General features: G+C 35.7%; 1 long non-coding RNA gene across 1 annotated transcript in view; it reads right to left on the minus strand.

Moving 5' to 3' along the window:
- Positions 1 to 1662: 1662 nt before the first annotated feature.
- LOC112531780 overlaps positions 1663 to 25713 on the minus strand; it is a 41282-nt gene continuing 17231 nt past the window's right edge. The window contains exon 5 of the long non-coding RNA XR_003073786.3: positions 1663 to 3892. This is a non-coding gene — a long non-coding RNA (uncharacterized LOC112531780). The remainder of the gene's footprint in view (positions 3893 to 25713) is intronic.

Genomic DNA, 25713 nt, shown 5'->3' on the forward strand with positions numbered 1-25713 from the left:
GAAAAATATGATATTGAATTCTTTTATTGTTATACAACCTGACTGTTATTAATATCTGTCTCTTTGGCATCATAGAGCAGAAAAATCACTTTACATTCTGATCTCAGGAAATTTTATCAGCATATGCCTGTGAGCATGCAAGCAGCTTTTTTTTCCCCTTACCTGACTTAATTATTTAAGGATCACCCACTAAATTATAGTGCAAAGGAGAATTAAACAAACAAATTAGAGATTTTCATGTCTGTCTCTACCACAGCTAAGCACCTTTTCAAAAGGAATGGAATTATTCTGGATATGTAGGGCCTGAGAAAATATCTTGATTTTATTTTCAGAGCACGCTATAATCTGAGCTCTGACTGAAACATGAAGATTAAGAAAAGATATGTAAACTTATTGTTAAATAAGTTTGTTTCATTGCAGGAATAAAGAACCCAAATCATGTGTATCCCTTATAGACTAAGAATGCTTGACATGATGACTTAAAACATGCTTTTACCACAGCACTATCCAATGTATACTTAAGGATACAAGATGTATGAACTGGAACAAGCTTATTAGAATGACATTCACATTGTATGCATGACCTGGGTCAGTACCCAAGGCTGTATTTGTGACTTTTTCTGCACAGAAATAAATAAAGGATGGGGCAAAGCCCAGGTGAATTGCTAATTGTTTTCAGTGTTAGTCCTCTATAAAATTAACGTGTTTTCCAGCTGTTGATCAGTGGTTGGCAACTAATTGCTGTGTTAGCAAACAGCTGGCTGAAAGCAGAATCTTGTAATACCAGCACACCTGTGTAGAAGACAGGTTGAACCTAATCAGATTGAAAGCTCATTTAGTCAGTATTTTAGCTATGTTTCGTTTAGTGAAACTTCTTTTTTTTTTAATAAGATATTATTTCTTAATAGATGTTAATTTTTATTGTTCTTGCACATGCATGAGCAGGCATCATTTACTATTACCTACTGGCTAATGGGTAATTTAAAGAGGAAGGTTGCTTTGCTTCTGCTTAAATAGTTATTTGACAACTGATGAAATGTCAGAGGAGCAAAGGATAAAATTTAATGATGTCTTAAAGTTAATGAAGGTGACAGGAAAACTGTCAATTCTAAGCAATATTGAGCAGCACCAGAAGAAAATCTCAGATAGATTCATTTGCTAAGTCTATTTTCATTGATTACATCCTAAATCCAAAAGGTTCATCAAGATTTTATATTATTGGCCAGCATGATTGAGAATGCACAGTCAGGAGACTAGTATTCTGATTTCAGATGAAGAAAACTAAGTATTTGAGCCTTGAGATCTGAGCTCCAAAGAACCTAAAATGGGGAATGCCTTGGATAAGGTCTGTGTCTTCCTACCCAAGTACCTCTCTCATATTATTTTACCCATACATTGATAAATCTACAAATTTAGACTGTTCTATTGTTTTTTGTTCGTTTACTTTTTGGCCTAAATTATCAGCAGATTCACTGTCAATTGATTCCCATTTGTTCCGTATCAGTGTTGTTCTGCTTAAATAGTTTTCCATCTTTACAGTTTTATTTCCTCAATCTATTTATAAAAATGTTCTCTTCAGTCTTTGTGTTGTTTATGGATTTTCATACAATAGCTTCCTTATCCCCTAATGATCTTACCAGCTTTTCTCTGTATGCTTTGAACAGATCACTGTTCAATTTGATGAGTAACACAAAAACTCAGCAGGATATATTATTATACATTAAAAAATTGAGGGTTACTGACAATCTGTCCATCCAAAACCATTTGTAGACCACATTAGTGTATGTATGAGTTCATGTTAATTCTTACCAGTACCTTGTAAAACAGCATCAATAGTTTCCTCATGAAACTTAACACCTTTTCTCTCCTACATAATTGTATGATATGCATGATAAATGTATGATAAACAATAAACATATACGTATGTTATATACACACGTACATATTTTATAAGAAAAATGCGTTCATATATACATAACACTGTACAATTATACTGTGTTGCATATTTATAACTATCCTATTGACAAGGATAGTTTGTGGGTTTTTTTCATCCTCTCTCTTTTGCTGTTGATGAGCTCTAAGCTTCTTCTTAGTCCTTATGTGCACAGCTTTCTATATTATACTATTCAGTTTCAACTCATTTATATTACTTCTGTTTCCAAGGTCATCTAATTCTTTCTGTATGGTTTTCTTGTCCACTTTCCTAATGAAGTAGATTCCCAGGTGTATGCTGTCAGCATATTCATTAGTTTGGCTTTTTTTCTGTGCTATAGTCAGTAAAGAAAATACTGACTGTTATAAATTTCAAGGTCAAAATTGTCCTGGTCAGCTCCTGATGGACAGGCAGTTATCCTTTTTGCCATAACCTGACTCCTCTTGGTTAATTGCTTATTTTATAATTCTTTTGCTATCCCCCATGTGCTCTGATTTAACAAATAATTTCCATGAGGAACTATATCAAATACTTTTTTAAAGTCCAGATAAATTGTCTCATTTATAATATTCCACTTGTTCCTCTATTGTGTGTTCAAGAGGTTTTGTTGCTGTTCTGTGTGCACAGGTATAACTCTTGCTTATTGTCAAATTACTTCATTACAAAGTCCTGTTCACTCAGGAGGACTTTTCACTATGGGAAAGCATAATTATTATAGTTGCAACTATTACTGATGGCATAAGGAGATGCAAACTGCCCTCTATCAAAGACTTTACTTTTATGGGGTATAACATGAATTTTAATAGTAAATAAACTCTATCATCTTTTTGTTCTATGTTGAAAGTGTGCTAATAGCTATTGTAAACTTTCACAGCTGATGACTGGGAGATCCAACCTCACAGACTTCAAAGTGTGTAGAACAAAGAAGCATTTCAGGACAAGCCTAACCCCCCCCAAAAAAATATTCCACACTTTTTTCATAATCTGCTATGCTGGTTTTCAACCTGATCCAAGCCATGAACCAAATTTTGAAAGAATCAGAGTATGCTACCATAATTGTTGTGGTAGGAATTTGAAACCTGCTGTAATTTGATTGACAGTGACAATAATTTTTCTCCTCCTAACAAAATCTTTCTCTATTCTACTTCTGTGCTGCAAAATTCAGCTGTTTTTAAAGGCTTCTATAATACTGGACTTTTCTGGTTGATCAGTAGATTCAAAAGAACAGTACTGCTAGAAATTAAGGCCTGTTGTAGTACGTTTTCTTTTCTTGTTCAAAGGTCCAGTCATTAGTTAATTCAATGAACTTGTAAATATAATGTTTCCGACAGCTTTATTTTTTTAATATGACTATTTTTTACTTCCAGTGTATTTAAATCTTAGATAGAGGGGGGATAAATCAAAGTAATAAAAACAAACAAAGTAGTAGAACTGTAGAAGACAATCAAGTAAGAACATAAGTGAATATATTCTGTAATTTCACTTACTCTCAAACTCAAGTGCATAATTGTTTTGAATTTTTATGCATGAAAGAACTTTAGACTAAACTGTAAATATGACTGTGTGCCTGATTTATTTCTATTTCTTCATGTAGGATTCATAAGTTGATCACTGTAGAAGGCCTTAAGTTACTAAACGGTCATTCATATCTACACATTAATGGTGCACACAGGTATGTATGTATTTAAAGCATCTTCACAGCTGGCTTTGTATTGTATTTACTCAAAAACAAAACAACAACAACAACAAAAGTCCCCCAAAAACAATGTGTGTATTTTGACCTCTTATTCTTTGTTTTCTCCTAGTCTTCTATGACAAAACACAAATTGAAACATTTAGGTTTAAGTGGAGTATTTTCAGGGATAATTTATTATTCACGGTTGACTGTAATTCACCATTACTTTTGATGGTCAGGGGCAGTGGTGACTGAACTTGATCACAGGTAGTAACTTTCAGTGTCTATGGAGAAACAGATACAAAAGTATTTTAAAAGGTTTATCTTTTCTTAACCAGATTGGTTAGTTGTCAAGTATTAAATATATAAATACACAGGGGCTTTTGATGTGGCATTCCACATTGCTAGCTTGTCACTTCATATTTATGAAGCACAGCAGAAGTCTTAATTGTTTCATGAGGAGTCTTGCTGTAGTAAATCACTTTACTATAAAAGGAAATGCAACACAGCATGTCTAGACCTACAAATACAAACTACTGAAAACATAAGATATGCCAAGACTTTGATGTGATTAAGTATGGCACTGACAGCTAGCAGAGCATGTGCAGTAAAATTAATGATACAATTTTTGACAGACAGAAGGGAAATTCATGCTTTTCAAGCAGTTTCATGCATTCACTGGATTAGATTATGAATTCTCTTTTACAAAGAACTCTTGTACATGCAGCACTGTACTGGTGCATCTAGTTTCTTTGTGTCTTCAGTAGTATTTTCCGATAATAGTAACAGCATCTATGGAGTACATTCCATTTCTTGGGTCTTCTGTTTGACCTCTAACTCTTGAGGAATGCCCTTCAGGAGGTCCTCTTTAGTATCTGCTAAAAAAGTTTACCATAGGTATGATTCTGGGATTTCTTATACTCCTACATCCTGAAGGTTTGACCTACACTCAAAAGGGAATACAAATGGGCTGTTTTTGTTTGTTTGTTTTTTTTTTCTTTGCTTTTAAAGCAAACAATTTGTTTGTCAGTCTTTAATTCTGCAAGATATGTTTCCATTTCACTGGAATCATGAGTAATATCTTCTTATACTACACGTGTTGTTAATTCCTTTCTTTGCTCAGCAAGGACTAATATTACACTTGTAGGTCCAAAGTATTATGCATTTACTTTGTATTGTCATCTGTTTTTCCTTCAATGTAAGCATTATTATTTCACCTCAGCAAGTAGTGTTCAATATGTAATTAATGTTCTATTTAATTTTTAGCAAATTGTTTATTCACATATACTCCCATTTTGTCCAGCTCTCGCTGTTGAAAATCAGGGACAGCTTTATTCTTTTTGTATGCTCTGCATGTCTGTAATCACTTGCAGCTTTTGCAACTGATGTAATCCCTGTGTTCATAGTCCACATCACAGGCACATCCTCAGCTTTTCCTTTCTTCTGTCTTCCCATGGGTAACCTTCACATAAAAAAAAATTGTACTTTTTTTTCCCCCACTTATCTGAGTCAGAAGATCCTTTATATTTTTTTATCCTTTTCTATTTTGTTTGAAAATGTCTGCCTTATCTCTTCCCCCCCCCATTTATTTATTTATTTATTTATTTTTGTAAGGAGTGCAGTACCACACTGTTTAATTTCATTTCATTTTATTTTTACTTCTTTATTATTTTTTTGCCTCACAACAAGCTTCCTTTGTTTTCACTAATTGAAAATTACTAAAAACATCAGTTGCCTCAATGCTAGCAATAGAGACTTTGTTCTTGTCGGTCTTTGACAGCATTACGTGCATTAAATGCATTTTTTTAAATCTATCTCTGTGGAATTTTAACCTTAATAAATCTTATAAGTGCACCATTCCCACCACCTGGGATATTGTCTCAGTTTTACTGCTAGTGCTAAGTATTGTTTAATAGCCATACACAGCAATGGAGACAAAAAAAAAAAAAAAAAAAAAAAATCAGCTAGATTCCATTTGTGATTTTAACAGACGAATGATGGGTAACAACTTTACAAAACTTTTTTTTTTTTGTCGTAATTTTATTAGCATACATAAAAGATTATTCCCAGCAACTGTTACTCTTTCCAATCATGAATATATTTAGCGCACTTTAAACAGAAAATCTTCCCATGGAAGCAAACACATTTTTTATACAACGAGGGAGATGACATGACTTTCCATATTAAGCAGTAGCAGACAACTATCCTGAGTGGTATCAACTGCAATAAGGAATTCAGCACAAAGTCTGTTGATCATAAAAGGCATTTAGTAGAATTAAACTCCAGTAGCACAAGATCAGTGGAAAGAGTAGCAGAGGGCTATTATTCTTGCTGAGACAAAATATAAGAGGGATGCTCTGAAAGTAATGCCTCCTTTTTTATTTTGTTGTCCCGCAGTGTCAGAGGCAGATGTTGGTGGTATGGCAGTAGACACTGAACCTTCCCACCAGTATTTCATTACGTTTTGTTGCCATGTGACAAATGGTAACAGGGGGGAAGTCTGACAGAATGGTGTCTGACATGGAAGTGTGTATGAAACAGGTGTGTCACTGAATTCCTCCATGCAGGAAAAATGGTACCCATGGACATTCACTGACACTTGCTGAATGTTTATAGAGAACAGTAGATGTGATCACAGTGAGGGGTGGTGTATGAATCCTTTGTTTTTGGCTCAAAGCTTGTTTTCTGAGGCGTTTCTTGAGATAAGACTTTCACTAATTACCACCCTGCCAAATGTTTTTGAGCTGCTCTCCAGTCCTTATCTTTATGGCCTTCATCCTCCTTGTTATTCCAGACCTCGTGTCTGTGAAAGTGCTTGGAATCCCTTGTTTTCCAACTCTCTCTGCATAAACTCTCTATTTGCACCTTATTTCTACTCTGTGAAGCTACTTTCCCTTTTCTTGCTGTGAGGCCCTTCTCTCTATAACTGGAGGGTCCTGTTCTCACTCTTCACTTGCTTCTATTTCCTATCTTTTCTGTTGCCCTTCTTCCCTTCCCCATCTTCCTGAATGACTAGGATTTGTAATAAACTGATTGGACCAACATTTGAATCGTTGTTTCTTAATCTCACGTTGGGTATACATATATCAAAGAACCTCCTCTCCCTCCTATTAATTGGAGCGAGACAGGTGGGTGGTGTGTTTCAACAATGGTGGCAGTCTTATGAAAGACAAGCCATGTTCCTGATGTGTTGAGGGATGGCTCCACAGCCAAGGGGGTCATGGGTCTCTTGAACAGTTGTATGAGCAGAACAGGCCTAACAATTGGCAGGAGATACAGATGGAAAAGTACTAGCTTGTTATAATGGCTGTGAGCTCGGGTGCTATGTGCACAACCCAGGCTATGAGACCTTGAAGCTGTCAAAGCAGGAAGACAAACTGAGGCTTCAGTTAAGATAAGGGGGTAGCTCACCTGGGAAGGGATTAAGACAGTGGAATGGTATGCAAACATGCATGACCAATGGTATTGTTAGGCGGGGGCTTTTCGCAATGCTCCAACCAATTACAAGCTGACGTGCGTTCGCCACGATCTATATATGTGTGTAAGTAACGGATAATAAATAGAGATCCTGATGCACTCGTATTGGGTCATGTCATCACTCCCCATGTGGCTCGGCCAGCGAATGGACTAGATTCCGGTTTTGAACCCTTGGGGGTCCGCAACACTGATGTTCATGCAGATTTCTGTGAGCACAGCATATAGGCTCTTGTTCATCACTGTTGAAAATACATAACTAATGGTGGTGACTATGTTGAAAAATAGTGTTCGGTAACTGAGAATATGCTCTATAGAACAGTATTACTGTGCTCTTTGTATCTGTTGTAGTTTCCATGGAAATAAATAGGAGACGTTAATTTTGAAGCAACATACGTAGAAGCACAATGATTGGGAGAGCGTACTCTGAGGGAAATGAGACAGCTTATAATTCATAGTTATGTTAGGTGCTGGTACAGGTTGGCCTAATTACTCAATTGATTTTAGTAAAAGTAAGTTAAATTACTGTAAGTAAATGTTCCCAGAATCTCTATCCAACGACAGGCAGACAATGAACTGAAGTTGCATTTAAAGTGGAAATTACTTTCATGCTATGGACAATGAGAACTGTAGACCAAATTGTACTATTCTCAATATGTTTGGAAAGCACTTCTGCATGATCCTGGGGAAAGGGGAAGTATGATTATCAAAGCTAAAACTGGAATTGTTTTCTGACATTTTTGAGAAAGCATAAACTTATTTTTGATAAAAATATATTGTTATTTTTCAGTATATTGGCTAGTGATCATTATAAGGTTTTATGTTTTTATTGTGTGGGGTGTGTGAAGTTGCTCATGAACTGAAGATTGGGATAGCAAACCATATGTTATAATTTATGCTGATAAAATATAGCCCTGGTAGCCTTTTAACTGCAGGGTAAAAAAAAAGAAAAAAAGAAAAAGTTGAATGTTGTTTTGGCTGTTTTGCAGCATTCACCTCCTGCATGTGTAAATCCCTGCTTTAATGCCGATCACAAGAAGAGTATTTACATGACCTGTCTTTTCCTGAGCATAAATTAAAGGTTTTCCTTATATAAAAGGATATACATGTAGATTCTGTGAAATAAGCTGAAGCTGTCATACAGAAAAAAATTATAAAATAAAACATTTAAAAAATATTTTCGTAGCTTATGCATGACTTTATATAGGGACCCAATTCATGCACAGGCATTGGTTAGACTTGATTAACTGCAGCTTTTTTTAACCATTAGGAAATTTAGGTCTCTTTTTTTCCCCCATCTTTCCTGAGAGCAAACAGGATTCCTTCTTCAAATAGGTGGACTAAGACGTCAACATGTCTGTGAAATTTACAGAATTTTGGTATGATTTAAATTGTATCATTTATAGATGGACTAAGCCACGCTTGGAAAAGGGAGATATAAGAAAGATGTATTCAATATCTCTCCTTTTAAATATTGTCTTTTAAACTTTGTTATTCAGGAGAAAAAATCATGAAGACACAGATTAATAAAACCTACCAAAATTTATTCCTCTTAGTTTATTGTATCTAGTATAATTCAATGTTTGTGAGACGCACATATATACTGTATTGAATATTTGGAAAAACAGAGTCTAAAGACAAAGATTAAAAACTGAAACTAAGAGGAAGCTTTATGCTGATCCTTGTGTGAGTGGATCTGAAATGCAGGAAAAAGAAAAAAAATGAAAATGTTGCATCATAATGACAAACTATAGTAACTTAAAATAAATGCAAGATTTAATTGAATCACTGGTCAGAGATTTTGGTTGTACATGTGCAATGAAGCAGAATTCTGATCAGCTCCATGAACCCCTTCAGAATTTTTCTGCTAATTCTTTAAAGTCTATTCTCTCATGCATTAAGAAATATATGGTAGCTGTGCTTTGAGCCCAGCTCAAATGTACTCTGCCTAACCCTGAAGGCAGCTCCAATTTGCTATTTCCAGATCTCTCCAGGTCCCACTATAATGCCAACATCAGTTTTCCCTTAGGAAGTTCTCCCTAAAAGAGCTATATTTTTATGCATATGTTTTCTGATGTTTGTAGCTTTCTGTTTGTTTTTGAAGCTCTGACTTTGATCATCATTACTTATTATTTATTTTCCTGTCCACCCCCCAATCCCCCATCTTTTTTTTTTTTTTTTTTTTTTTTTTTTGTGGGGCGGGGTGGGGGAGGGAAATGAGCCTGGCAAACAAAGAATTTTAGAAGTCTTTTATCATTTTGTCTCTTTTCAAGTTCCTTCTTTTTTTTCTTTCTTTTTTTTTTTTTTTTTTTTCTGAAGCAATTTAGTGTTGCAAGGAATAAAGTAGAAGGTTATGTGTAAAATGATGTTACTTCAATTACTTGAACATTTAGCTCTGAATTCCAGTTAAGGAAAAATGAAAATATTTGCTTGGAGTGCATCTGATACCTTCTCTAGTGTTATGGTCTTCTCCTCCTATATTTTCTAGGTCAGTTTTAACTGATAATGAAAATATATGAGGAAATTACCACTCCTACCTTAGGAATGAAAATTTGAGAAATGTAGTAGCAATTGTAAAAAACATGCAAACATAAAGATAAGTAAAAGGGATAATAGCTAATTTAGAATTGGAATTACCATAGAAACTTGATTTGGAAGAGATCCACAATTATCATTGAGTCCAACTCCAGTGCATTGAAGAAACACACTTGAGATCCTAAATTCAAGTAGAACTTCCAGTTCTATAAATTTTAAGACTGGAAATGACAACATATAATAACTGTTTTTAAGAAAAGGCTGCCTTTCAAGTGCTTAACCTCACGACAGGGAAATATGACAGAAATTGATGGATTTTTAACGAGAAGCACAGCTGAAATGTTGTATTTGTGATAAAAATAATAATTATTACTTTCATTAGTATTCAAAATTTACCAACAGAATCATTATACAGTTAGTGCTGAGTTTAACATACATTGAAACAAATTTCTGTTGCATTCTATACAGGCATGACATTTTGGTATCCCGTCAGTATGTGTATATACCCAGTAAAGCATTAAAAGATGAATATACCAGAAAATTGAGACTGAAACCAAACATTCAAAATTAAGAAAATACCAAAGTTACTGTGGTCTACTTAGATTCTGCCTGCATGCAAGTTCCTGATATATATTTTATCTACAGCGGTCTCAGTCAAAATTAGTCTATACTAAGACTTTAGAGTCATGTCTAAATGCGAAGATAGCATAGCACTAACTATACCAGCCTTCATTTGAAATGCAGAGTAGAATGTTCATATTCTCACTACTTTTCTTTTTTGCTCCACGTAATTTCTAGTAACTAGTGGCACACCTCAAGCATCAGTACTGGGTCTGATCCTGCTTAATATCTTCCATAATGGTCTGAATGATGGAACAGAATGTACCCGTCTTGCAACAAGAAACTGAGAGGAGTGGCCAGTGTGCCAGAGGGTCCTACTGTCAGGCAGAAAGACCCTGACAGCCTGGAGAAATGGGCTCATAGGTGCCTCATGAAGTGAACTCAGTGTCCACATGGACCACTAGGTCCTTCTCTGCCTAGAAGAAGAACAACAACAGAAAAAAACTAATGACAGAGTACAGATAGGATGGAGGAAGATGGAGCTAGACTCTCCTTGAAGGTGAACAGTGATAGGAAAAGAAGCAGTGTAAGCAACCTTGAACATGAGAAGTTCTAATTCGACACGAAGAAAAAAATGCAGCACAAAAATAGTTAAACACTGCAATAACTTGCTCTTAAAGGCTGTAGAATCTGCATTCTTTGAAATACTGAAAATCTAACTGAACGCAGTCCTGTCCTAACTGTACTCCCTTCAATCAGGAGGGTTGGACTAAATTATCTGCTTTCCCAACCCAAGATATTCTGTGATCTTTTGGGTATTATTATCTTACCTTATTATAAAAGGAAAGTATAGCTGAGTCTGAAATGAAGCACTGAGCCATACAACAAGAATTCTCTGTTAAAGACTTTATGCCCTCTATGACTTGCTCACCCAGTCCTTCCTAAGTTACTTCTATTTGGAACATAAGAATAAGGGAATATTGCAGATGGAACCATACTAGCTCTCAGGAATTATTACTGTTAATGGTTATTATTTCAAAATTTGTATTTTAATCTAAATACATTTTCTGAACAAAACTCCATCAGCTTATAATTTTCATCTGCATTAAAAGATGAATATTATTTGTTTATTTCTCTTAATATGCCTGGAAAGAAAATACTCATTTGGTTTGTCCACACGTGTTGGGAGCAGTTTTACCACACCCAATTAAGTTTTCTGTCTGCTTCAGTAATGGAGCAGAGGGGATAGTTTATGATTTCATGTTCACAAAAAAATGTTTAAATAGAATTCCCCCCCGAGCAGATCAAAATAACAACAAATGGTTGTTGCTCTAACCTTGAACATGTACAGAAAACAAACAAACAAACAAAAAAACCAGCATTCAATAATCTTCAATCCAAATGGTTTTAAGGTAAAGGATGTGCAATACAACAACTGTTTATTCCTTCAACTTGATAGGCTCATTCTATAACTCAACATTCTTGAATATGCTGCAGGTGTTTCTTTACAGTGTTTTTACTAACCCTTTAAACCAAATTTTATTTACAAGACCTCAGCTCTTGATAGCTTTTGTGCTGTAGTAGGAAGGTTTCCAGGGACACAAAATGAAAGCCTGCCATAACTAATAATTGCAGTCTCAAAGATACTGAGGAGTAGGCATTTGTGTGAAGAAAAAAAAAGAAGAAGAAGGGTAGTCTACAGCCAAACGGAAAACTGAAGCATTAATCTATACAGGAAGTAAATGCAGAAAATGGTTCGTTTACTCCCTTTCCATTTGCACAATGATAATAAAAGTGCCAAACAGATTGATTTTCAGGCAAACTCTACATTGCAGTAAAGTCAAGATTATAAGAAGAGATGTACTAATATAACCTGTTTTTCTTGCAATGTGCTATTTTTTCCTCTCATTCAAGGATAGGCCTCTATATATGATCAGTTTAGATTTAATTCGGTACTGCTATTTAGTTTTTAATATTTATGAAAGGATGTGCCTTTCTCTGAGATAACTGTGGGATTTGCATTTTGCAATTCTAGGTATAATGTATTCTTCCTGGAGTACTTAAGACTTTGAATTTATTGTCAAAAAAGAATTCACACAACTGCAGAGAATAAAAGAAATACGAGTTCCAGTGAAATAATCACTACATTCACTGTATGACTTATATATTCCAAAGCTTTTACAACTCTTTTACATATTATAAAGCTGTTATAGCTTGCCTGAAAACACAGTATAGCAGAAACTATCACTGTTGGTTTACTTTGTGGTTTGTTTGTTTATTTGTATGTTTTTCTCAGATGAACTTTAAAATTAGCTTATCTTAAATAAAATTTGACTTGCAATCTAAAAGGAAATTTTCTCTCCTTAAAGGTATAATAAATCAAGAATACAAGCAAATACAACAACAAAAAGGTAAAAAAAAGAAGGAAAGAAATGAACAACAACAACAGCAAAAAACTTTCCAAAACAAAAAAGATGCTCTAGGACAAAAATCAAAGCATGGAAGAATTATTAATCCAAAGACAGAAGGAGAAAGCAATTAAATGCTTTCTTTTAAAGGCCTCAGTCTAGATATATGAGGAAAGGAACTTTCATATGACAACTCATTCTGAATTAACTAAACATATTCTGTTTACAAAAAAAAAAAAAAAAAAAAAAAAGGCTTGAATGTGACTGGAGCAAAAATGGGACCCTCTTGTTTAGTAATTAAGAGGATCAAGCCTCTTCATGCTTGTTCTTCTGAGTTACATGGACTGTGCAGCCTTACATGCACAGCAGCAAACTTCAGCAAAGGAATGAGCTTTTCACTGATAATTCTAAGAGCATACTGAGTAGTATCCTGGAAAAATAAAGACCACATATAACCCTTCGTCCTCATCCCCATCACCTCAACCACCTAAATTCTGTCCCACCCCATTAAAGTCTATTGCTTCTGAACTTATGTTTCTTGACCTGAAGTTCAAGAATTTATACTTCTGAAGTACACTAATCCTCATGCAAACAGATACAAATGTGGCCCACCCTATCTCATGAGCTAACAGAGGCTGCACTTCAGAAGGAATTCAGGAGCACTGAATCACAGCTGGACAAGGAGATAAAGGGCAGCCTGAAGCCGAAGAGTTCTCATCAGTTGGCTTCCCAGTCAATACATAGCAGAGAGCAGACAACTTATGTTGTTTATTATTAAACAGCTGTCTCAGAAGAAAACCCCTAATTGTGTTTGTATACCTATCTTCTCACATTCTCCTTCCTTTTAGCTACTTCCAATTTAACATCTTCATAATCATGGATATCTTGAAAAAGGCAGTCAGATACTTCTGCCATAGTTTTCCAGAAGTAATTGTCCTGTTGAGGAAAAACAGCTAACAGGACAGACTGTTCTGCTCATTCGCAAGAGTGATGAGATAGAGTCCTCAATATTTGCAAAAGTGGGGGAAATAACAGATCTGTACTTAACTAAGACCTGATATTAACAACTATGCTAATGAGTATATCTGAATGAACCACATAGGCACATAGCAGCATAAATTATAACATTAACATGTTTTTTTATAATGTTATGGATCAAATGAATAATATACATTAATAAACTTAATGGACTATTCATGATAGTAAACATAAAGTACCTAACCAAAGTTTCAGTTTTGAAAATATATTATGACGTATTAAACATGGATAAATCTGTTTTATGATACCAATTTTACTTTTAGTTATTAATATAGCAAAATGCCTAACTCAGGAACTTTTAACTTTCTAAATAGCTGCTTTTGATTGTTTGTTTTAGGCAATAATTCTATAGGAATCTCTGAAACATTTAGAGTTGGAAGTTTTCTTGGAGATAAATTTGTAAATAGCGTAAATCCCTGTGTTCATTGATCCAGACATCAACATATATTCACTTTTTCATGTTGTCCTCCTCCTGGAGGTGGTGAGATAATTTAATTAAACAAATCAGAATCTCCTGATGGGATAAGGTTAGGTAATTAAGGAGAGAAATTATGGCTAGTTATCGGAAGGGAAAGAAAAAAAAAAAAAGATTTGTGCTTAAACCAAATTGAGTTATTTAATGAGCAGCTTAAGAAAAATGGATGGTTCCCCATCATGCCACTTACACATATCGAGAAGCTCAAGGGGAAAATGTTGTGTGTAAGCTTTAATTAATGGCCACTTTCAAATCCTCAGAGATACCAAAGGAAAAAAGTGTCTGATACATGCTGTTGAAAGTACATACAGGTTCCAAGGACATTCAATACAATAAAGCATTTATGTTCATGAAAACACATTTTTATCAGGAACTTTGTCTCACATTCTACATGTGTGCAAATTATAGGCTTTTCACTGATATAAAGTAACAAAAGATGCTTTTTTCTTTTTCCTTTTTTTTTTCATTTTCTTTTTCTTCTTTTCATTTTCTTTTTCCCTTTCCTCTTCTCTTCCTTTACTCTTTCCTTTTTCCTTTTTCCTTTTTCCTTTTTCCTTTTTCCTTTTTCCTTTTTCCTTTTCCCTTCCCCTTTCCCTTTCCCTTCTTCCCCTTCCCCTTCCCCTTCCATTTCCCCTTCCTCTTTTCCTTCCCCTTCCCCTTCCATTTCCCCTTCCTCTTTTTCTTCCCCTTCCCCTTCCCCTTCCTCTTGCCCTTCCCCTTCCTCTTCCCCTTGCCCTTCCTCTTCCCCTTTCCCTCTCCCTTTTCTCTTCATTCTTTTCTTTTTTCCTTTTCCTCTTTCTCTTTCTCTTTCTCTTTCTCTTTCTCTTTCTCCTTCTCCTTCTCCTTCTCTTTCTCTCTTTCCCTTTCCCTTTCTCTCTTCCTTTTTCTTTTTCTTTTTCTTTTTCTTTTTTCTTTTTCTTTTTCTTTTTCTTTTTCTTTTTCTTTTTCTTTTTCTTTTTCTTTTTCTTTTTCTTTTTCTTTTTCTTTTTCTTTTTCTTTTTCTTTTCCTTTTCCTTTTTCTGTTTTCTAGTTAAGGGAACTTTGGCATAACTACAGCAAATTCTATTTTATGCAGTCCTGCTTGTTGTTCAGATAAAGCATAGTTTCATTGAAATAATGGAGCAATATGTTATTTTTATGCTCTCAGCAAAAAAAAAAAAAAAACAAACAAACAAAAAAAAACTTGTCTAACATGCAGAACTTCTATAATGTGTTAAATATCTGTTCTACAGCAACAGAGAAATTTTCTATGAATAACTTTAAAATGATTTATATGCATCATAAGCTGGTACTAATAAAAACAATCTTGTTAGGTTTTATCAGATAAAATTTTATTATACAGTTACTGTGAAAAGCTGACCAGTGGAAGTAATAAGAAAAAACAACAACCTTGTAAATCTCTTTACTCTGCTACTGAATACAATTTTTAGACTGTGAAGCTTGTGCAACCGACTGCTATGTCTTAATCTGATTCCATGAAAGAAAACAAGTATTTTACAGAAATAGAGAGACTGGCAAAAAAGAAGGAATGCTATTAATTTGGATAATGTCTAATCTTTTGAGACAAAGAACACCCTAAAATTCTAATAGGAAAAGACAGTTCAAGGCACTGCCTGAGAATACTTGATACCTGGAAGAATTTTGTTCAATGAGAGAAATAAGAATATGCCTCTGCAAGACAGTGAAATGAATTTAAGGAGATGACTATGTATTTCAGAAAAGGCATTGTGAAATATTCCTGTTAAATGAATAATGATCTTATCCTCAAAAATATTTGAAATATATGACAATTTTCTGGGTTTATCAAATGTAAATACTTGGAAAATTGAGTAGTGTATTATTTATGCGTAAGAGAACAGATATGTTTCATCCAGAGAATGTTTTTTTTACTCCATCTGTAGATGTCTTTTGTGTGTGTGTCTGTGTGTGTGTATGTGTGTCTTAACAGTATTTCTCAAAATTTCATATCTTCTGCATTTCCTAACTTTGTGGTTATTGTGTAAATGAAAGGGAGGAAATCAAAGTGATAGCACTGATTGGTGCCTGGCATTATGAAGTGGCGTGGGCAAACCAACAGCCTTGTCTTAAGTCCCAGCAAGATAATCATAGAATCATGGAATGGCTTGGGTTGGAAGGGACCCTAAGGATCATCAGGTTCCAACCCCTCTGCCACAGACAGGGCAACTGACCTCCAGATCTGGTACTAGACCAGGCTGCCCAGAGCCCCATCCAACCTGGTCTTAAAAATCTCCAGAGATGGAGCATCCGCAGCCTCTCTGGGCAGCCTATTCCAGCACCTTATCATTCCCTGCACTCTCTGGTGCAGGAATGGAGATGGCTGAAATTACTCTGAATGTAAGACTAGAATTTCCTTTTCTTTCTCTTTGCCAAGTCTTTCTTCACACTTTTTATTATTATTATTTCCTCTTTCTTTTTCTTTTATTTTCTTTAAAAATATCTAGTTATATATCACCATTTTTGTGAGGACCTTGCTAGAACTGACTGCAACGAGGGATCTTGGCAGAGACGTAAATCAGATTGCAGGGAAAAACCTGTGAGTTGTCCCATAGGATCATGCGAGGAGTCCTCAGAGAAGGTCACATTGCCGATACCCTGTCCAAAATCTTTTCGTGTCCCCCTAGGGTTAACTGCACCTGCTGCTTCCCTTTAGTGCCTGTGTACCAATGCGTGTAGCATGGGAAATAAACAGGATGAGCCAGAGATCTGCGTATGGTTGCAGGACCATGATCTCATTGCACAGTCATGAAGACATGGTAGGACAGCTCCCATGACTGGAATGCTGTCATGGAAGACTATGTCCTTTTTTGAAAAGACAGGCTGGGGAAGCAAGGTGGAGGAGTTGCTCTTTATGTGAGAGACCAAATAGAATGTAATGAGCTCCACCTGGGAGAGGGTGAAGAAAGTGTGGAGAGCTTGTGCGTAAGAATTAAGGGGTGGTCTGATATGGCTGATGTTATTGTGGGGGTCTACTACAGGTCACCAGATCAGGAGGATGAAGTCGATGAGGTCTTCTACAAGCAGTTGGAAGTAGCCTCACAATCCCAATCACTGGCTCTCATGGGGAGACTTTAATCATCCAGATGTCTATTGGGTAAGCAACTTGTCTAGGCACATGTGTTCCAGATGGTTCCTGCAATGTGTGGAAGATAATTTTCTGATACAGGTTGTGGAGGAGCCAACAAGGCAGGAGGTACCTATGGACCTCGTTCCTTCCATCAGGGGTGGGCTTGTTAAGGATGTGAAGGCTGGGGGAAGCTTGTAATGTAACGATCATGAGGTGGTGTAGTTAAAGATCTTGTGTGGAAAAATAAGGCAAAAAGTAGAATTGTTACCCTGAACTTTCAGAGAGCCAACTTCAACCTTTTCCGGGACCTACTTGGAGGTATCTCATGAGCTAGAGTGCTTGAAGGTAAGGGGGCCTGTGAGAGCTGGGAAATATTAAACAGCATTTCTTCCACACTCGAGGTAGGTCCATCTCTAAGAGTAGGCAGTCAAGTAAGGGAGGCAGGAAACTAGTGTGGATGCGCAAGGAGCCCATGGATAAGATCAAAGGGAAGAAGTAGTTTTATGAAATGTGGAAAAAGGGCCTGTCCTCGTAGGAGGAGTATGAGAGTGCTGTCAGGGCCTGCAGGGAAGAGATGAGGAAGGCTAAAGATCACCTGAAGCTGAAGCTGGCAAAGGAGATAAAAGATAATATGAAAGATTTTTTTAAAGTATGTTAACAGTAAAAGGAAGACTAGGGATTATGAGAGTCCTCTGCTGATCAAGGGAGGTGTCCTGGTAATGGGGGATGCTGAGAAGTTGGAGATGCTGAACAGCTCCCCCTTAGGACTCCTAGACCTAGGTGGGATCAGTGTGCACAAATCAATGGACCCTGATGAGATGCATCCACGTGTGCTGAGGGATCTGGCAGAGGTGACTACTGAACGGCTCTCCATCATCTTTGACAGGTCTTGGAGAACAGGAGAGGTGTCTGAAGACTGGAGGATAGTCAATATCACTCCGGTCTTCAAAAAGTGCAAGAAGGAGGATCCAAGAAACTACAGGCCAGTTAGTCTCTCCTTTTTCCCTGGAAAGATGATGGAATAGCCTGTTCTAGATGCAATCCCCAAGAAACTGGAAGAGAAGAAGGTCATCAGGAATAGTCAGCATGGATTCACCAAGGGAAAAACGTGTTCAAGCAACCTCGTAGCTTTCTATGATGGCATCATTAGCTGGGTAGATGGGGAGAGAGCAGTGGATGTCATCTGCCTTGACTTCAGCAAGGCTTTTGAAACTGTCTCCCATGTCATCCTGATAATGAAGCTAAGAAAGTGTGGGATAGATGAGTGGATGGTGAGGTAGGTTGAGAACTGGCTGACTGACTAAGCTCAGAGGGTTGTAGTTGGAGTCTGGTTGGAGACCTGTGACTAGTGGTGTTCCCCAGGGGTCAGTTCTGGGTCTGGTCTTGTTCAGTATCTTCATTGAAGACCTTGATGAGGGGATAGCATCCACCCACAGAAAGTACACTGATGATACAAACCTGGAAGGAGTGGCTGACACACCTAAAGGCTGTGCTGCCATTCAGCAAGACCTGGACAGGCTTGAGAGCTGGACAGCAAAAAAACAGACAAGGTTTAACAAAGGCAAGTGTAGAGTCTTGCACATGGGAAGGAATAACCACGAGTATTCATATAGGTTGGGGCATGACCTGCTGGAGAGGATCTCTGTGGAGAAGGACCTGAAGGACCTGGGGGTCCTGGTGGATGACAGGTCGGTAACAAGACAGCAGCATGCCCTTGTGGACAAGAAGGCCAGTGGGATCCTGGGGTGCATTGAAAAGAGCATGGCCAACAGATCGAGGGATGTGATCCTCTCCCTCTACTCTGCCCTGGTCAGGACTCACGTGGAGTACTGCATCCAGTTCTGGGCTCCCTGGTACAAAAAAAGACAAGGATCTCCTGGAGAGAGTCCGGCAGAGGGCCACAAACATGATAAAAGTCCTGAAGCATCTCCCTTATGAGGAAAGGCTGAGCAAAGTGGGTCTATTCAGCCTTGAGAAAAGAAGACTCAGAGAGGCTCTGATTAATGTTTATAAATATCTTAAGTGTGGGAGTCAAAGAGACATGACCAAACTCTTTTCAGTGGTCTGTGGGGACAGGAATAGGGGAAACAGCTATAAACTGGAGTATAGAAAGTTCTGCACCAATATGTGGAGGAACTTCTTCACAGTAAGGCTGATGGAACATAGGCACAGGCTGCCCAGGGAGGTTGTGTATTCTCCTTCCCTGGAGATATCCAAGACCTGCCTGGATGCCTACCTGTGTAGCCTGCTGTAGGGGCCTGCTTTGCAGTGGGGCTGGACTTGATGAACTCTAGAGGTTCCTTCCAGCCCCTACAATTCTGTGATTCTGTGATTCTGTGATATGTCTTTCCTAGCAGTGCACTTCTTCCAATCTATGGAGGTTATCATCTGTAAGTTGTTTTTCTGCTTTAGGATGTCGTAATTATGGCTACATAGTGCGTAGTGTTCTATTAGCAAAAAATTGAAAAGGATGCAAATGTTCTAAAAAGTGGGCAAAACATTTAATTATAAGACATCAAATCAGCTTAAAACAAAAAACTTATTTAAGGCAACTCTACAAATATTCTTCTTACACCCTGATATAATTTCGGTATGATGGAAGACAGCAATGCCCTGTTTGTCAAATTGCCCTCTAGCACTGGTCTCTGCTAATAACAATAATGGTGCTAAAAACCATTCTTTGCCTGGGACAAACATGGCATGCAGTTGTATCACAGAAAACTGTGAATTTTTTTTTCATTATAACAGTCACAATGCCACTCGGAAAAATTCCTTACACTACACAATGGTAGTAATGGGATATTGTAGAGACCAGCTGTAATCAGAAGTTGCTACTCCAATTTTTATCGTTTGGCAAGCACATTTATCTGCATCTCTGGAAGTAGTACTTCAGATACATACTATATGTTTTGGCACTTAAACCTTAAATTTAAAGATGGATAAGCCAAATAATAGACTTACAGAAGAGTGGTTGGCAATCAGATAAAAATTGCCATATAGGCAATCATATAGTACATTATAGGAAGAAAAGAAAAAACTGAATGACTACAAATGACACTGAACCAAACTGACACAACAGTTCTGGAAATGACTGAGGGAAGATAAATTTTCACAATACAGAGACAATATAAAAAGATTCAAGGGTTCATGATCACAGCCTATATATTACTTCCAGTTGAAAATAATAAAGAAAAGGAGAAATATTGACAGAAGATATATGGCATTTCAAAATAAAAACCAAAATGCAAAAAGAAACCCATGAAGGAAAAGATAATTAATGCAGCAAGTAAAGTACATAGTTCAAGTAGGTTTAATGTAACTATCAATACGGTTTTTCTTTGAAAATTTTCAATTAAATATCTCTTTAACTCTTCTATTAGTAGATAAAATAAAGTCTTGAAAAGCTTATTCTAATTACTGAAATAGACAAATTAAGAAATTGCCTTAGTTCATGTGGTGAGCAATAATTACTTAGTATTTTAAAAAATTGATGCATTTTTTCTTATAATAATTATGTGTTTCTTTTAAGAATCTGCAAATACAAAAAGCAAACTCAATCTCCAGACATTTTACTTCTTTTATGAAGCTGTACTTATGAAGAGTAAACACAATTTTCAGCTATTTTTTTTCTGCATATATATTTAAATGAGATTTGATTGTTAAGGCTTTTTTCTGTTTTGTGACTTTTTTCTTCTATTTTGCATTTTAGTTGCAGAATAGCTATAACAATTTATCATTTTGATTCCTCAGCTATGACTGTGATTTGAGATAAAAACATAACTAACCTACTTAGTTTTCTGCCCATTCCAGTCTATCTTATTTTCTTCTATGTATCATTAAGTCTGAATGCTGCAAATGTTTTAATGGTTATCTTTAGAAACTCGTGCTGTTTTACTACCTCAGAATGGGAGAAAGAGAACCAAGACTCGCACCTGTTAAAGAAAAGAACTGGTATTACAGTTCACTGAAAATTGCATCATCTACTTTTAGGTGCTTTATCCAGGCACAAAGAATGCAGCCCAAAACACTGCTTGCAACCACATTCATCATCAGGTATCTGGGGAGAATTGCATGTTTTGTAGCTGGTTAATCATTTTACATCCTACATAGTAAAATGAGATCAGCTTAGGGATCGCTGAATGACAGCATAAAGAAATCCTAAAGGAGATGATAGAGAAATCCACCTTATGGTTAGGCAGGCAGAGTGATGTGGAAGACAGGGAGCCAGGGACCCTGCCTGGTGGACAGTAGATTCTCTGCCTGCTCTCAGAGGAGTGCTGTAATTAGTAAAATATGAGCCATTATAGAGGGAGAAATAAGGCTCTTATCGTTCATTTCTATTAAAGCTATTCAGCTCTGGAGAAAATAAGTAAAGGTTGGGTGAGAAAGTAGGAGAGCAGCAGTGAATCCAGTGCCTGGATCTAGCAGTTTTTGCTTGGTACTGTTGACAGCCAAAAGAGTGTATGCCTGTGGGGAGAGCCCTGCAAGAGAAGAATGTCTTCTGTGGCCATGACAATGTGGCAGCCAGGTGTTGAGAAGATCTAGGCTTTCAAGACAAGGATTTCTCCGCAAGCTCAAAAGCAGAAGCGAGTTCCAAGGCAACATTAATATCAGTACATTATGTACTTAGACTTGTTAGGATATTCTTGATTATAGTTTTGGATCTAGGAACTTAATTTTTGCCAGAGACCTTCTTTGAGAGCCTGAGTCTAATCATAGGTAATTTGCTCCAAATTGTTGTCCCGCATACAGAATTGAAACTCCTAGAAGTTCAAGAGAAGAGTTCCTAATAACAGAAACAGCTTTATTCTTGCTTTCTTTTTTGACTGTATGTGGTAATTTGTGCTGTGGTCCACAGGTGCCTTTCTGATGAGGTTCCTATGTAGTTTTATCTTCACTAAGAATTAGGAATTCAAAACTTTAATTCTAACAAAAGCTTTTCTAGCCACTATGGAGATGGATGTAAATCGTGAGTAATATAAAAAATGAATTATTCTTTCAGACACTAACTATTGCCATTGCTATTTCCAACAATGTTCAAAATTCCATGTCTGAACATAAAGCACAGTGATATCAAGGAAATGTTAAACATTTCTTACTCTAGTAATGTGACACTGAAAATTATTAAGATTAGCAATTAATTGTGTAACAATATTATCATCCAAAGCATGTTTTTTTTTTTCTTTCCACTGAAAAGCATAAGAAACTATAATCTAATGATCACCTGTTTTCTTATTATAGGCAGAAATCTACTTCTCTGATTCTTTATTCCTTCAGTTACAAAACATATTTGACTTGAAGCAGTGAGGTTCTTTAGTATTCTCTTGTAGGAATACACATCTTAAAACAGTGGAAAAACAAGTCTAATGTAAAAGAGATATTCTGAAGCGCTAGGATTTCTCTTGAGAGCTAATATTTTTACAACAAATTGGACAGCTGACAAATGTTTGGTCTCCAAATCTCAGAGAGAGTTAAAAATTGTGATCTCTGGATGCTAAGGAAAAACAATTAACAGTGATTGCCTTGAAACTGAACCATTCATTATAAATGCTTGTTGTGAAAACCCATGTAGGGGATTTATTATTTACTTCCATTAGGTATTTTAAAAGTCTTTTCAAAGTCTTGCTTTTCACCAGAATCATATTAGCCTTTAAAATGCTTTAAAATACAGAAATCAGTTTCACCTGAATGAGTTGTTACATTTCTCTTTTGGAACTGGGAAGAAAAGACAGAGAGAATGCTTTAAGTTCTACCAAAATAGCCATGAAGTCTACTTGCTCAGTAAATTAATTTTTATTCAAATATTTTTATAATACTTTCAAGAATTGCAATAATGAAGTTGTAACACCAGCAAAAATGTACGTAACATAACCAACAATATGATGATGCTGGTAGATTAGGGGACACAGCACTTTTCATCAGTTTCTTTTGCTATCTCTTTTCCTTTTATACTGGTGTGGTCATAAGAATATGAACAATGACTATTAAAAGGTTTTCTATTTGCTTTTTTAAAGATTTGCAAAATGACTTTGTCAGACAAAGTGCAAGCTATGGGAGTACATAGGTTCAAGCATCAGATAAGCTGTTTTGTATCTCACTGTTTGGTGTAGAAAATCTGTACAGCTGCTTTTATCTTGCTTTCTGATCCTTAATGAAGCACTTCCCTAATTTGTCCATATTTGCTGTTGAAATTGACGTGTCTGTCTTTCATAACTACTCTTCTATCTGCAAATGTCTTGCTGGCTTGTGGTTTAGAAGTAGATACATAAATTTTAAAATACATTGCAAACTAATTTATAATATGTTGCAGTTTAAAACTTCTTCAGCCAAACTGGAATCTTTGTCTTTATGACAAAATAAAGCTCAAGCAATGATTTTAGAGCTCATGAATGATCTAAAACCAATTTGACAAGATGTTCTGATGATTAATTACTCATGTCCCTAAAAATGTGTCCTTATTTGTCAACTAACTCGTTCTAGTTTTAGCTACCATTATCTTCTTATAAGATGCCAACTAGACTTGAGAAGCATTTTATTTTGTAGTCACTCCAAACAACTTTTTTTCTGATAAATTAAGAAGACTGAACTCCCTGAGGCATTGACTATTAAAAAGTTTCTCAAAACTTTAATTATATTTTTGAACTGTCTCAAGAATTTCAGAATTGCAATTGAGCTGTGAACATCTGTAGACTTGTAACAGTTAGTGCATTGCCAAAGACGAAGAAAGCACGCCATCCCCAAATCTCACCTATACTTATTTGTCTGTGAATTGTTGGAAAAGAAAATAAATTCCACAGAGGAGACTCTATGATATATTATTTATGTATGTATTTATTTATTTATTTATAGGAATTCTTCCAGAGTATTTTAAACCATCTTGTAAAGAAGTCCAGATTTTCTTGCTGTGACAGAGAAATGATCAAGAATCTTAAAACTATACTTCACAGTATATGCAACACAGTATTTTGAGTTCTTAAGGGAGCTACGTGTCAGCAATCTTATTCTAACAATTTTCAGAATTTAAAAAATCCAAGGTCTGTTCCCTATTCTGCTTCCTTCAAAAGCTGGACTTAAGTAAAAACAAAAACACAACAGATATATCTGGAAAGATATTTTATTACAGCATTTGTAATACATTGGTAACTTCTACCTCAAAATTGAACAAAAACTTTTTTTTTTTTAAGTTTAACCAATTATTCCCCCCCCCCCCCCCCCCCCCCTTCCCCACTTTATTTCTCCAATAGTTTGAGATCCTAATTATTTTTATTGCTGTCATTCACTTTCCTTCTTCCCATTTGTTTTGATCTATATAGGTGGCATGGACTATCATGCAAAATATGACTCAAAATGTTACTTGCTAGTATTTTCAAGTTAATGACAGATAAGAATGTCTTGATTTCTGCATTTGCGTTCCGAGACATTTTAAGCGTATCATTAGAGAAAAAAAAAAAAATTCTTCCAAATCATCGTTTATCCTAATGTCTTAAAATGACAGCAGTGATATTGACAGTAAGACCATTATGACAGGTATGAGAGATATTTATGTGTATATATGAGTTGATATTAAAAATGCGTATGTATTCTGTTTGTTATATTAACTATGCTGATATTATTATAAATTTATTAACTTTATTAAAAATATTGAAATTTTATTCCCAAATCCTACTTTTATGAGTCAGTGCAGGCTAATCTGAAGATGTCAGTGACATATTTTATTTCTTAAATATAGCCATATCATTTATAATGCATCAGCTCAATAGCTTTTTTTTTTTCTATTTGTCTTCCTATGAGATAATTATAAATTTTGCTAATATCACAGAATTTCATGGAAGTGTAAAAAACAAGATATGCCATTCTTTAATCTGCTTTAATGCCATTCAAAAATTATCTCATCTTTAGAAGTTGTTTAACTATTATAAACAAATTATATACAAAAAAAAAAAAAGAGTAAAGAAAACATGTCTGTGAAAGCACAGCGTGCAAGGTACATGTATGCTAATAGAATAAATATATGACTTAAAAATAATACAATCTAAGATGCTAGTATTTTCAGTTTACATTGTAGTGTAGTTGAAGCAGATAGTTAATTTCATTACTGTGCTCTTTCCATATCTCTTCAGCATTTCTGACCCCCTTTGTAATATGAAATAATTTGTGAAGAAAATATTAATTGTGTCTTTAAAGACAGATACACATTATGGCTGCAGGTACTTCACTGCTTGAAATAAACGTGTTGAAGGTGAAAGGCTAGTAAAGATATATACTGGATTATAGGTAAAAAAGAGAGTCCCTAGATAACTTATTCCCTTATAGTACAAATGCCTAGACACATAGCATGTCAGACTTACTAGCAGAAAACAATTGGCTATAAAGTAACAAGTTTCATCCAAACAGGAAACATACATTTAAACATGATAATATGGAACATTTAAAATTAGAAATGAGTAAAAATGAGGCTTTTCAACTTCTATCAGAGAAAGATAATATTGCCCTATATATTTACATTATTTTTAATAAATCAGAAATTGT

Source organism: Gallus gallus, chromosome 2 (genome assembly GCF_016699485.2).
Source record: "Gallus gallus isolate bGalGal1 chromosome 2, bGalGal1.mat.broiler.GRCg7b, whole genome shotgun sequence".
Classification (NCBI taxonomy): domain Eukaryota; kingdom Metazoa; phylum Chordata; class Aves; order Galliformes; family Phasianidae; genus Gallus; species Gallus gallus.